At 41.4% G+C, this 14,433-nt stretch overlaps 1 protein-coding gene and 1 pseudogene across 3 annotated transcripts in view; both read right to left on the bottom strand.

Annotated features, from left to right (window-relative positions):
* The window catches only part of ACVR1 (activin A receptor type 1), a 155,147-nt gene extending 146,954 nt beyond the window's left edge, over nucleotides 1–8,193 (bottom strand). For all 3 annotated transcript variants that reach the window (XM_078147023.1, XM_021004898.2, XM_021004896.2), the window contains exon 1: nucleotides 7,561–8,193. The gene's annotated coding sequence lies outside the window, so the exon portion shown is untranslated. The remainder of the gene's footprint in view (nucleotides 1–7,560) is intronic.
* Nucleotides 8,194–12,384: 4,191 nt separating this feature from the next.
* On the bottom strand, nucleotides 12,385–13,146 carry LOC110220740 (rho-related GTP-binding protein RhoC pseudogene; annotated as a pseudogene).
* Between the last annotated feature and the right edge of the window lie 1,287 nt (nucleotides 13,147–14,433).

The raw sequence follows: 14,433 nt of genomic DNA, 5'->3' as shown, positions 1-14,433 counted from the left end.
TCTAGACTAATTAGTCCTAGTACAAGGGCCTTTCCAAGACCCCTTACTGTCTCACAAGTACATAAGGAAAAAACAAAGTCTATGCACAAAGGGCAATATTTAAAAGCTGTTGCCTAATTAAGAGTAAATAATTGGGTTAAAAATGAGATTAGTGGGAAAGAAATTACTTTCTAAGTGATTCACAAGGACTCTACCCATTTCAGGAGAATATAAGGAAAGTCACAAGATTGTGCTTGAAATGTCCTAATTTTAATGGATTGTTGATATCCCAGAGGATATCAGTGAGACTGGCCCAATCAAAGGGTCAAATGCTGAAAGACAAAGAGTTGGAGGAAATCCTTTAGTAAACAACAAGATAAGGCCAAGATGAATCTAAATTTCAAAAGGCTGCAATTCCAACCTAAAACGGCCAAAGATCAAGCAGTCTTTAATCAACAAGTAAAAAGTAAACTCTAGGAAGGAAGGAACTGTCTTGTCATCTTCAGATCCCTTAGCAGGGTGCCTCCTACAGAATAGGCCCTAAATAAACTTCTAAGATGGAGCCGCTAGATTTAATTAAATTGAATAATCACTAAATCACACTGCTAAGATTTCCCTGAGTAAAGCCAGATGAGATAGACATCTCCATCAGGTAACAGGATGATTCACCAGACTGCCTATCTGCCTTTGATACTATAACAGGTGTTCACTCAGGACCCCAAACTGTTATCAAAAATTGAACTTCTGTGATTTGGGTTCCTTACCCTCCAAGGATAATTTTTTTTTAATAGAAAGAAACCCTTGGCAACATGCCACACTAACTAGTTAGTAAAATAATTCAGCTCCTACATACTCTTATTAAGATGATTTTTTGATGGAAGATTAAATATGGTGAATGAAGCCTCCTGTACCCTGTTTCAAGACCTATGGCCAACCCTACCCAAACTCTCATCCTTCTTAGATACTCATTATCTAACTCAGCAAGTTTTCAACCCTTTTACTAATTTAAGTCACCTGCCAATTCAAGTAGAACCCAAACACAACATGCAGACAAGTGGCTCCCTTCCTAGTTTTAATCAGTCAGACCCCTCTTGATATTTTTGGCTGTACTACAATTCAAGAAATAACTGATGATGAAGCAGTTTCAAGGCACAGCTTTGCTCTCCTTAAGTCACCTTAATCTGATTTAAAGGGCCCTACAAGAACCCTTTTTCCAGGAGAGCACCAGGGTGAGGGCCCAAGAGAGACAATCTTAGGGGAATCTTTAAAGCCCACACAAAAACTTTTCTCATTCCAATGAACAAATGTGCATAATTACAAACTAGTCCCATTCAAGATTCAATAGTTCAACTGCTTTCTAAAATGTAAACTCCAGGGACTCTTCCTTAGACTCATCGTAGGCTATGGGTTACTCATGCATAACTTCAAAAAGAAAAGGGTTCAAATTCAATTTTGTTTGGTTTCAATAACCTGGTACCAATCCTTCAGGGATTTTCTTTCAAGCATCTGTTAATCCTAGGATATATACTATAGTTCTTTTTTTTTAATAAATATGTTTAAATCAGTGTTTTCCACAAAGGATCATAGTTTAAAACTGAAAGGCATCTAATTCAACCTTCTCTCTCTCATTCTCTCTCTCTCTCTCTCTCTCTCTCTCTCTCTCTCTCTCTCTCTCTCTCTCTCTCTCTCTCTCTCTCTCTCTCTCTCTCTCTCTCTCTCTCTCCTCAAAAGAAACCTAAGGCAAAAGATTAAGCCATTTGCCCAAGGTTCTAAGTGTCAGAGGCAGGATTTGATTCAGCCCACCTTCCACTGTACCATATTGCCTCGCCAAAAATACACAATTAATAAGTGGCTAATAAATGTTTGTCAAATTACTTTGAAAATAGTAGCACAAAAAAAGAAACTAGTGAGTACACAGGTTTAGACTATAAAATTCAATGCATCAACAGCTGCAATCTGATGATATACTAAATTAAAGGAAGATATCCAAAAACCTACATCCTTCAAAATAGTCCATGAAAGCTTTTCAAAGGACCTTCCATGCCTCCAATCCTCAATAGTTTCCTCCACTTTTCACTGCCCACTTTTTTTCCCTCCAAGACAGATTTCTCTCAGTGTCCACCCACCTCTCTACTAATCATCCCAATTTTCCCCAGCTTTAAACCTTCCAACCACATGCCATCTTCCTGTCATTTTGTTTCCACTTCCTCAATAAGAGTTTTCTTTTTTAAGCTAAAAGAGAGGTCTAATAACTTTCAATAACCCAGGCTGGAAGAAAAAGTCCCAGTTTTATTCTGAAAAGCATCTCTATAACTATACAAGCATGGTGGCAGTCAATGGTTGCTCCTCTGCCTTTCTAGAAAAAAAAAAGTCCAACAAATCAGCTGCTGGAAGTACCAGGGTCCCAGGTAGCTGATCTTGCAGTCCTTCGTGTTTCTCTTCTTTCTCACCCACCCCCATTGTTCAGTCCTCCGAACATTTCCAATACTATATAGAACTACAAGGGAGCACAGATGTATGCTCTGAGAAATGAAAATAAAGGTCTTCTAAGTTCTATCCACCATAGGCACTGTAAATGTAATGAGTTTTAATTGCAAACTGTTTAGAATACTATGTTAAAGTAAAGTTTATACAGCTTTACAGCTGTATAAAATTTCAAAACGCCAAGGATACAGTATATTAACTGAACCCTTAGTATGTGCAAGTACCTTATTACTTGAGTCAGGGACTAGAAAAATACGCTCACATATTTACCCAGACCCTAAGGGGGAGACAGGATGGAGACCCATCCAAAAAGCCCCAAACCTGTGCCACAGAGTAGATGGTCAAATTCCAAAATGAATGGTTTTGGTAATAAATACTACAGAACTTCAAAGAAGGAAGAAAGATCAATGAAAGTTGTAAAAGTCAGCCCCAGAGGTCTTCCTGAAAATAAGGGATTCCTCCATTGCAGCATACAGGCGAAACAGGGGAATGGTTGAACAGGGGAATAGTTCTTGTTGAGTCTTTTTAGTCATGCCCAACTCTGTATGATCCCATGTGGGGTTTTCTTGGCAAAGATACTGGAGTGGTGTGCCATTCCTTCTGTAGCTCATTTTACAGATGAGGAAACTGAGGCAAACAGGATTAAATGATTTGCCCAGGGTCACAGCTAGTAAGTGTCTGAGGAATACTAGTTCCCAAGGCTAATTCTTACCCCAAGTCACTCCCCAAAATTTGAGCTTCAGAAGATTAAGCTACTAAATTTGGCATGATTTACCCCACACATACCAATCTCAAAGCTAATTTTTGTTGTTCTTGTTGTTGTTAATATTAATTTTGATAATAACTAGCATGCATATAGTACTTTAAGGTTTTCAAAGCACATCATATATGTTCTCATTTGACACCAATAACAACCAGGTATGGTTGATCCAATTATTATCTCCATTTTACAGTTGAGGAAGCTGAAGCAAACAGAGATTCAGTGACTTGCCCAGGATCACCCTGCTAGTAGGTGTGTCTGAGGCAGAATTTGATCCATCTAGCTGTGCGAAAAGGACCACAGGTTTTGTTTCTTTTTGTTGTTTGTAAATGCTAAGGAACATTGAAAATAAAACTAGAGAAAATGTCATGAAGAAGAAATACCTAAACCTTTATGAGTTTAAAGTTTCTTTAAAAAACACCTGAATCACCTGATCTTTCTAGGGTTATTAAGACATTGCCCAGAATACACAGAACTAGTGTGCGAGAGGATTTGAACTCAAGTCTTGCTGACTCCAAGGTTCAGTACAAAATCCACTATGGCGCCTAACTTATAAAGTGTCATTCACACTGACAAAAATCAAGGCCAAATTTAGAAAGCAAACAAAAAATTGAGCAACCCTAAGGGAAAGACAATATGGAAGATGGTCAGATACTGAAACTAGAAAATTAAATAAATGAAAAGTCATGGCTCCAGGAATTCAATATGCTCATGGATCAATTAAGAATTTTTGAACATATAAACAATCTCATATTTCCAGGGCTGCCCATACTATTAGAGAATATTATTCAACTGTGAAATAGGTTGGGGGTTGATGGAGTGTTTGGACTTTTATAGAGAAAGGAAATTACTGGATCTCTTTAATTGCTTGATACTGTGGGGAAAGTACAATCTCAAATGCCTTTCTTCTGAAGGACAAGATTTGCCATCATATTTAAATGACATGAAATTGGCTCAAAAATTTTAACTCCTGGTCCACCAGGCCATGCCTGCTTTGATTCTTAGAAGGTACAGACATACACCAAATACCTAAGCAGTTCAAGTCAGTTGTGTCCAACTCTTCATGACCCCAGTTGGGGTTTTCTTGGCAAAAATACTGGAGTAGTTTGCCATTTCCTTCTCTAGCTCATTTAACAGATAAGGAAACTGAGGCAAACAGGGTTAAGTGACTTGCCCAGGGTCACACAGCTAGTGTCTGAGACCAGATTTGAACCCAGGAAGATAAGTCTTCCTGACTACAGACTCAGTACTCTATTCATTTCATCACCTAGCTGCCCGGTAAGAGCAGAACCTGGCCCAATCTCAAGGAAAGAAGTAAACTATTCCAGAAAATCTTCAATTTATGACTTCTGGGAACTGGCCTTAGCTACAGAAAGAAATACAAAGTTTTCACTTCAGTTCAAAGAAGCCGTTTTGTACCCGGAAACCTAATTCAAAATATTAATTTCCAGGAATAAAGACACTGCCCAATACTTGCTTAAAAGAAAAAAAAACCTGAGACTCTGATGCCAATTAAAATGTCTGATGGCTTCATTTCTTGGCCTTGTTGGTCTGATTCTGTCAAAGCTTTACCAAATGACTTAAAATACTAGTGTTGCATTCCCAATGATGTTTAGCATCGGGTTAAACTACTTTTCAAATTAGTATCTGAAAGTACTTTGATGCATTATACACTACAAAGAGTTGCCAATAAGATCCTGGCTATTTATATTGGGTGCCTCTGAATCTTACAATTCATATTTTTAGAGAAGTGCACTCTACTATACCCATGTTACTATTTTGGAAACTATATTGTTATGGGGGAAGGGAATGTAGGGCAAAAGTAAAACAGCCAGGATCAAATTTTGTTTCATCCTTATAATGAATTGCTTTAAACGGTGAGCTGGAGTCCTCCTACAATATTACAAAGTAATTTGTATCGAAAGTCTTCTACTTATAAGCAGCTCAGCTAATCCAGTACACCCAAAGTAGTGCTGATGAAGTCATTAAGTAAGGTATGGCATAGAGACGTGTGTTCAAGGACAACATCTAGGGTGCAAGGATTCAACAGCAGACTAGGCAGAGGGAGTTTGAGTGCCCAAATATCTACTATAGGGAGGTCCTCATTCTGTCTTTGCTTGATGACCTTGAATACTTCTATCATTTTTCGTAGTCATTTCTAATTGATCTAATCCCACAAGGTTGGGACTATCTCCATTGTCACAGGAATTGCTTCAATATGAACTAGGGTAAAAATGAACGTTCACTCTGTGATTTAACAGGCCAACTATAGATAGTGGCAATCAATCAACAAGCATTTATTAATCACCTAATGCATGGCAGGGCAATGGTGATAAAAAAAGACCCCAAAAAGTGCATTAAAAAATATGTACTATAATGCAAAGTCTTTTCCCTCCTTGAGGGCAGGGACTGAGTCACTTATTAATTAATTTGGTATCTCTAGTGTCTAGCACAGAATCCAACACATTGCTTAGTGTTTGTTGAATGAACAAATCCCCACTTGAAGGGGTATCTAAATAATTTACCTAAATATGGGATATTCATGCCCTAGATGTTTTAAATTAGAAAGCTAACTAGGCCTCCACATTACATAAACTGCCCATTTCAACTGGTAAATGTTTTAAAATAATTGCCAAAGATCACAATTCTCAGTCTTCCCACTATCAACAAACACTTCCTCTAACTATATTTGGTGGTACAGAAAAAGACCATGTGTGACCCAAATCTAAGAACCAAAAGCCCTTTGCCTTGCGATCAGTACTGGGTATCCACAGATTTTAAATATTCCCAAAACAACCAACGGACATGTAAAGGCAATTATTAATTCCAACATTTTGGCATAAAATGAGTTTTTGATTCTCAGGTGTAAAGTAAAACGACCTTAATCATAACAAAAAAGAAAAGAATCTAGCAGGCTTCTAGGGTTCTCCAGACACAGGATTATAGATTGTAGTCCAACTTCCTAATTTTACAAATGAGGAAACTGAGGCCCAGAAAGGTTACATAACTCAAGACCTTACAAGTGATGGACAGGACTTGAACACAAGTCTATGATTCTAAATTCAATGTCCTTTCCACTGCCCTGAACTGTCTCTCATTCTTTTCATTTCAGCTGGGCCTCTCCATTATGGGCACTCCACCTGGACTGGTCTGCGCCACAGCACAACACATTATTTCCATTTAAGGTTTTCCATTTCAAATCACCCCAACCTCGACCCCTTCCTATTTAAGCATACTGAAAGGGAAGAGGAGAGAGTACAGTAGAGGCAAAACTTCCTAGGTTTGTTCTTAGAACTACTTTGCTGTGTTTCAATTAATGACTGGTTTTATAAAAGCCAGGGGTAATATTTCAATGACATTCAGGAGGCCAATGAAAATGTATTATTTTGTCCCTTTATAGTGCTTCAAAGAAATAAACTAATTACTACATTCAACAATAACTGTTTTCTGTTAAATATTATAATGGGTATCCATTCGTAAGTGCCACCCTTCTCTAAAGCAATAGGTTTCACCCACCCCTCACCCTCCAAAAAAAAGGCTGTGAGAGAGAGTTGATTTGCACACTGAAGAAATATTTGGCTCCACCAGACGAGAGTTAAATTAGTCTAGAAGTCGACGGAAGTTCCTGAATCTATCAGTCCCAAGCCAAAGATATGTTTCTTAAGTGAGCCCAAGGTTTTCTCCAAGGTTTTCTCCTTACTGTTATGGTTACAATGTTGAAGGAAGGGTTTTAAACTTGGCAAAGTAACATGCAACATCTGTAACCACATTTGCCTTCTGGGGATCGGAAGATGAATCCCACATTCCTGGCTTTGAAGCTTTTAAAACTGCAGATAGGAGGAACTGGAGGCAGGGAGGGAGTTGAGCAGAGTTTATTGGCTCTGTCTCTCCAGCAGAAAATTCCTCCTGGAAGAGACTGATATTTCAGGGGTGGGGGCAGATTCACCGCTCGCTTTTACTACAGGGAGAACAGAGCCAGAAAGGTGTGCGCTTTGCATACACGTCCGGGCTCAGTCTACAAGTCGCAGTCACACGCTGAGGCCCCTCAACAAGCAGGGGAAAGCAAAACAACCATTCCACCCTGGGTCTCTTTCTCTCTGCCTTTCTCTATAACCCACCACCAGCAGTTCAGCTCCCACCCAAGCAACACAAGCTCTATTTCCCAGCTCTGCACTGTGAGCGTATCAGGCTTTGGGAAGAGAAGAGAGAATGAAGGGGGCGAAGCATACACCCACCCTTATTGCCACACTGTGCCTCGCTTTTCCCTCACACCGCCACCACCCCCCCCCAGCCCAGATCCATCACCTCCCAGCCCCTGCTGGTCATTCCCTCCTCACCTCTGGATCCTGGAGTAAGGTGTAGGTAAGGCGGAGTGCCGCAGCCCAGCCTGGCTGTGCGGGCGGACAGTCAGGCAGCCCCCGGGGGTGGTGCGGGGCGGGGCGGGGCGGTGCAGCCGGCGAGCCCCGGAACTCTCCCTGGGTAAAGGACTAGGGGCTAGCCGCCCATGGAGCAGCGGTGGCTGGTGCAATGGAGCTTTGCGCAGGGCCAATGCTCTCGGAGCCAGGGGCTTTCCCAGCCCTTAGCCCGACATCTCTTGCCAAGAAGCAAGCTTGCAGCAGCCTCTAGAAGGTGGAGGGTGGGTTGGGGGCTGTTTGAGGAGGAGGGGAGAAGAGCAATGGGCGGGGAGGGGGAGGAGGAAGAGAAGGAAGAAGAGCTAGCTGCAGGAATAAACTTCCAGAGGTGCAGAGGCACAGGCGGGATGGGAAGAAGAAGAAGGAGAGCAAAAAAGACGGGAGCTAAGGGGAAGAAGTCAGTCCGCGAGAGGAGGCGAAGGAGATAGCTACAAAAAGAAGAAAACTTCCCCCCGCGAGCTGGAGCAGGAGGAGGTGGAGGAGGCGGTTGCAAAGAGCAGGAGCAGGAGCAGCAGCAGAGGGAGGAGGAGAAGGAGGAGGAGGAGGAAGTGGCAGTGGAGAGCTCCGCCAATGAGTGTCTGGAGCTGTGATTAACCAGGCAGCAACACATCATTTCCTCCCGGCTCGGATCCAGGGAGCCGGGAGAGGGGAAGGGCGGTGGGGCGGAGCCGTCTCCCGCGCCCTCTACGGGGAGCCCGGCCCGGCGGCGGGGACGGTGATGGAGCCCAGCTCCAGCTCCGCGCGGCTGCGCCGCCCCCCGGCCACAGGAGACGGTCTGGTCCGGCCAGACGAGACATGAGTGGGAGAGCGCCCTGCCTCCCTGGCAGCTTCCTCTTGTTATGGGGCGAAGGCGGCCTCGGTTGCCTGGGAAAGGTGCAGGGACAAAACCCAGGCGGAGCCCGGAGAATGGTGTTTTGGTTTGGGTTTTTTTTTCCTCTTTGCTGGGAAAAGAGCAGCGAGAAGCGAACTGCAGTTGGCCTGGGGGTGGGCAGAGTCAGGACAGCTCCGGGGAGGGGGGCTGCAGCGGGCCTGGGTCTGACTAACTTGCACCTTGGGAGCTTAATTACATTGTGTCCTGAGCCCTATTTCCTGGTTTCTTTGTGGGCTGGCTGTTGCCTGGGAAAAAATACCAGGGTTCTAAAACTGGCCATTTAGATGTGAATTCAAATCCCCATTTTGCGTTTCCTTTGTGCTTTGGCTTAATGCTAGGCTATAGGGTTTCCACGTAGCGGTCATCAGTGCTATTACTAAAAAACACATGTATGGTCTACCCACTTACCTACCTAGCTCTGTACTAGGCTCACTGCAGATACACTGAAGATGGTGAAGGCACGGAAAAGTTTACAACATATTTAATTTAAATGTTTAGATATACATTTGGACCTGAGTTCAGGAAACATTTAAGTACCTACTATATGAAAGGTATCATACTAGTCTTGGACACACCAAGGCCCTACTCTCCTGGAGTTTGCAGTGGGGAGTGGGAAAGAAGGAAGAGAGTTTTATACGAATAACCGATAACCAGTGAATGAGTTAAGTGCAATGGGGAGATCCAGGCAAGGTGCTATGCGAAATTCGAGGAGGGAAAGGTCACTTTTATCTGGAGGAGGCGGTGGTCATGAAGAATGTTGCATGGGAGTTGTTCATAGATGATCAAAAAGTATTGTTTATGTATCCAGGGTGTCCCATAAGTCTTAGTAAAGGTTTTACTAAACCTTTTGGGACATGTTGTATATGTGTTAATATAATAATTGTAATAAAATAATAACCAACGTTTATAAAATGCTTATTATGCGCCAAACATTGTGCTTTACAATTATTATCTCATATATATTTGTTTAATCTCATTTACATATTTTTTGTTTTGTTTTTGTTTTTTGCTAGGCAATGGGGTTAAGTGACTTGCCCAGGGTCACACAGCTAGTAAGTGTTATGTGTCTGAGGCTGGGTTTGAACTCAGGTCCTCCTGAATCCAGGGTCAGTGCTCCATCCACTGCATCACCTAGCTGCCCTCTCATTTACATATTTTTTTTAAAAAATTGTATCTCATGGAAGTTGATTATTTCTTTTTAAAAAACTTCTTTTTTGTTCTTTGAATATCTAAGTGTTTGTTGATTGTTAAATTCACCATAAAAAAAGGAAAATATTATTACATATTGTGGAGTACTGATAAATGCTTAGGAATCATTAAGCCTTCCACCCTCCCATTTCATCTTATAGTATGAACAAGTATGGATAATATACAGTGACACAAAAAACTAATCTAATACATGATTTTGCCATATGGTATTTTTTATTCTATGTAGGCTTGTTCAGGGCGACTAGGTGGCACAGTGGATGGGAGTGGGGGTGGAGGCAAGAAGATTGGAGTTCAAATCGAGTTTGTGTGACCCTGGGCAAGTCACTTAACCCTGTTTGCCTCACTTTCCTTATCAGTAAAATGAGATGGAGAAGTAAATAGCAAACCACTCCAGTATTTTTTCCAAGAAAACTCCAACTGGGGTCATGAAGAGTCAGACATAACTGAAACAACTTATTAACAACAACAAAGGCTTGTTCATTCAGCAAACATTTTTTGGTCTACTGTGGTAGGAAGCACATCTGACTAGGAATCAGGTGAACTGAATTCTAAGTCCCAGCTCTGGCATTATATAGCTGTGTGAAAAAGAGCAAGCCACTTTTCCTAGGCAAAGTGGAGCAACTGTAGAAAATCAGCCCATCCAGGTGCAATATGGGGGACAGCTGAAATGAAAGGGACATTTTAATACATTTTACAAGTAAACATTTTTTAATTCAAGGAAATTCTCTCCATGTCACATAAACATTTTATGATATTGAATCATATATGTTCCAACAAGGACACAAAGCATCAGATGAACATGGGGAGAATTTTCAAATATTGCTAACATCAAACAAATACTTGTCTTGGTTCTGTACTTCACCTCTTATAGCCAAAGCTTCCTTGTCACAATTGTGTGTCACAAATTTTTACCCAATCTGAACTGTGTACTTCCTGAAGCCAGGTATACTCCAGTCTGCCAGTCAATCAAAACATTTATTAAGCCCTTACTGTTTGCCAAGCATGGTACCAAATGCTGGGAATAAAAAGGAAAAACGAATGAATGAACCCTATCATCAAGAAATTCCCACTCCTAGTGAGAGAGACAACATGCAAATAACTAAGTACCTATGGATATATACAGAGCAGATGGAAGGTAATCTAAGGCCAAGGCACTGGAAATTCAGGGGACAATGAAAGAGTCATCTCTCCATCAAACATGAGAAGGCAATAGTGAGTAAAGGGGTATAGTAGGGAAAGGCAGCTGAGAGATCATGAGATAAAAGGGAGTTTTTGGTGAATGGTCTCACTTTTTGTATTTCAGCTAAGAATGGATTGATACACCCAGAGGGCTATAAAACTGCATATCCTTTGATCCAGAAATACCACTACTAGGTCTGTATCCCAAAGAGATCAATGAAAAGACAAAAGAACCTATGTGTACAAAAATATAGCAATTCTTTTTGTGGTGGCAAAGAATTGGAAATTGAGGGGATGCCCATCAATTGAGGAATGGCTGAACAAATTGTGGTATATGAATGTGACGGAATACTATTGTCCTGTAAGAAATGATGAGCAGGTTGCTTCCAGAAAAACCTGGAAAGTCTTATATGAACTGATGGAAAGTGGAGTGAGCAAAACCAGAACACTGTACACAGTAACAACAGTATTGTAATGATGATCAACTGTGAAAGACTTGGCAACTCTGATCAAGATAATTCCAAAAGATCCTTAATAAAAAATGCCATCCACCTCCAGAGGGAAAAATGATTAACTCTGAGTGCAGATTGAAATACACTCTTTTCAAGGGAAAAGGACCCATATGTACAGAAATATTTATAGCAGCTCTTTCTATGGTGGCAAAGAATTCGAATGTTAGGGGATGCCCATCAATTAGGGAATGGCTGAACAAATTGTGGTATATGAATGTAATGGGATACTATTGTTCCAAAAGAAATGCTGAGGAGACAGATTTCAGAAAAACCTGGAAAGACTTGCATGAACTGACTCTGAGTGAAGTAAGTTGATCCAGGAGAACATTGTACACGGTAACAGCAACATTGTGAGTCATTGCACTGACTTTGTTAGACTTAGCTCTTCTCAACAATGCAATGATCTAAGATAGTTCCAAAAGACTTATAATAGAAAATGCTATCCACATCCAGAGAAAGAGATATGGAGTCTGAATGCAGATCAAAGCATACTATTTTCTCTTTTTTGTTGTTTTGGTTTTTTTCTTGTGGTTTTCCCTTTTTGTTCTGATCCTTCTTTCACAACATGACTAATATGGAAATATGGTAAATATGATTGTACATGTATAGCCTATATCAGATTGCATGTTGTCTTTGAAAGGGGAATTTTTTTTTTTTGAGAGCCCTCATAGACTTTTATTGAGTGTCTTCCACCTGGAAGAACAATGAGAAATAATCCTCAGCCAAGTCTGAATTGGGGCGGGGGGAGGGGAAGGAAGCTTCACTCACTGGGAGGCACACTAAAAAAGAACTAGACTCCAGAACTAGTTACATAAAAAAATGCTGGTGGGTGAACCTTAGGGCAGGATAAACAGTAAAGACCACTTCCCCTCACCCCCTACCCCTGCTTCTCCAACATGGAAAGCACAGTCCTATTTCAGATGGGAGGCAAGCGCTAAGTTCTGACACCCGATGGTCCCTGTCCTCCTAAATGATCTTCTCTACTCTCAAGAGCAGCAGAGCATTAGAACATATGCAGCCTTGGGCAGGAAGGGACCAAAAACTAGCGGTATGGAGTCCAATGGTGTGAAGACCTTGGTGGATGGGGGGAGCTCAGAGAAGAGGGCAGCCACGCCGCCGCTTGTTTTTTCGGACCTGCAGGCCAGCCCGGGTGGCCATCTCAAACACTTCTCCGACGCCCTCCTTGGTCTTGGCAGAACACTCAAGGTAGCCAAAGGCGCTGGTCCGATTGGCCACGTCCCAGCCCTTCTCTGACCTCACAGGTTCCTGCTTCATCTTGGCCAGCTCTCTCCCGGTATGCTCATCCCGCCTCAGGCCCTTTTTATTTCCCATGAGGATGATAGGTACATTGGGACCGAAGTGCATTACTTCTGGTGTCCATTTCTCAGGGATGTTCTCAAAGCCGTCTGGGCTATCAATGGAGAAGCACATGAGGATGACATCAGTGTCGGGGTAAGAGAGCGGCCGAAGTCGGTCATAGTCTTCCTGCCCGGCTGTGTCTCATAGTGCCAGCTCCACCTGCTTGCCGTCTACTTCAATATCAGCGATGTAGTTTTCAAAGACGGTGGGGACATAGACCTTTGGGAACTGGGCCTTGCTGAAGACAATGAGGAGGCAGGTTTTCCCACAAGCACCATTCCCCACAATCACCAGTTTCTTCCGAATCGCAGCCATGGCTGGAGCTCGGGCTCCTCTCAACGCTGCGCAGTCACTGTGCCAGGCGAAGAGACTGAGCCCTGAAGGGGGGAAAGTTAGAGCTCAAAATTTTATAAAAGTAAATGTTGAGAACTAACAATAAATAAATAAATTATTAGATACGTTAAAAAAAAAGAAATACTTTTTTCACTTTATTTTTCTTGTTTGTTATGTGTGTTTTCAACGTGGTTAATATGGAAATATGTTTTGCATGACTTTACATAATTAATGGATATATTGCTTGTCAAGGTTATCAGGGAGGGGTAGGAGGGATGGAGAGAAGTTGGAACTCAAAAATTTTTTAAAATGAATGTTACGTTTTTGAATGTAATTGGGAAATATTTAATGAAATAAAAATGTATTTAAAAAAAAGAATGGGTTGAGATCTTCAAGATCGAGGAAAGTAGGATATTGAATCAAACAGGGAGGAGTAGAATAATTTCCTAGCTACAGTAAAGGCGCAGCTGAGATTGGATAACAAATACGTAGTGGATTGATCAGTATAGTTTTGTTTTTTCCTCCATCTCAGTTCAATGGCACATAAAGAGGAACAAAAGAGATGGGTAATAATAGGAGTAATCCAGGAGTGGTTTTAGCTAAGTATAATCAGCAATAAAACAGATAAGGCATCTGAGAGTAGAAAATACTGTTGAATTGGTCCATAAAGAGTCAAGTTAGGGAACAGAGGAGAGTATAGCCAGGGTAGACATGATGGACTGGAAAAGAACTGAGATGGAGGAAATAAAAGCTACAGTGATGGTGATGGTGGTCAGGTAGGTGGCACAGTGAATAGAGCTCCTGGCCTGGAGTCAGGAAGACTTGAGTTCAAATTCAACCTCAAACACGTATTAGCTGTGTGACCCTGGGCAAGTCACTTAACCTCTATCTGCCTTTCTTTCCTCATCGATAAAATGGAGATAATGATAGTACCTACCTCCCAAGGTTGTTGTGAGAATCAAATAAGATAATAATTGTAAAGCACTTAGAACATAACACATAGTGAGTGTTATGTAAATGTTAGCTATTATTATTATGAAGAAAAAGATTAGGAATCATAAGGCATAGGGAAATATGGAGTGATAAAAGATTATGATCAGATAAAGGAATTTTATAGTTCATGAATATGGAAGTAAAATACTTGTGATGATCATCAGTCAAGGGTTGGATCATCTCTGAATCTATCTGAGGCGGAGTAGAGGAGTAGATAATGTAAATTGATTTCAACTCTTCCCTATTTGATTCTCTATCTCATCCATGACAGTGGCAATTCTAAATCATCTTTTCTCTCAAGCCTTCCACAGTAAGCCTTCCACTCTCTCAATTAAGAACCTT

The sequence above is a fragment of the Phascolarctos cinereus genome, unplaced genomic scaffold (assembly GCF_003287225.1).
Source record: "Phascolarctos cinereus isolate Bilbo 61053 unplaced genomic scaffold, phaCin_HiC Scaffold_726;HRSCAF=1367, whole genome shotgun sequence".
Classification (NCBI taxonomy): Eukaryota; Metazoa; Chordata; class Mammalia; order Diprotodontia; family Phascolarctidae; genus Phascolarctos; species Phascolarctos cinereus.
Note: the sequence above shows the minus strand (reverse complement) of the source record. Positions and strands in the feature narration are given on the sequence as shown.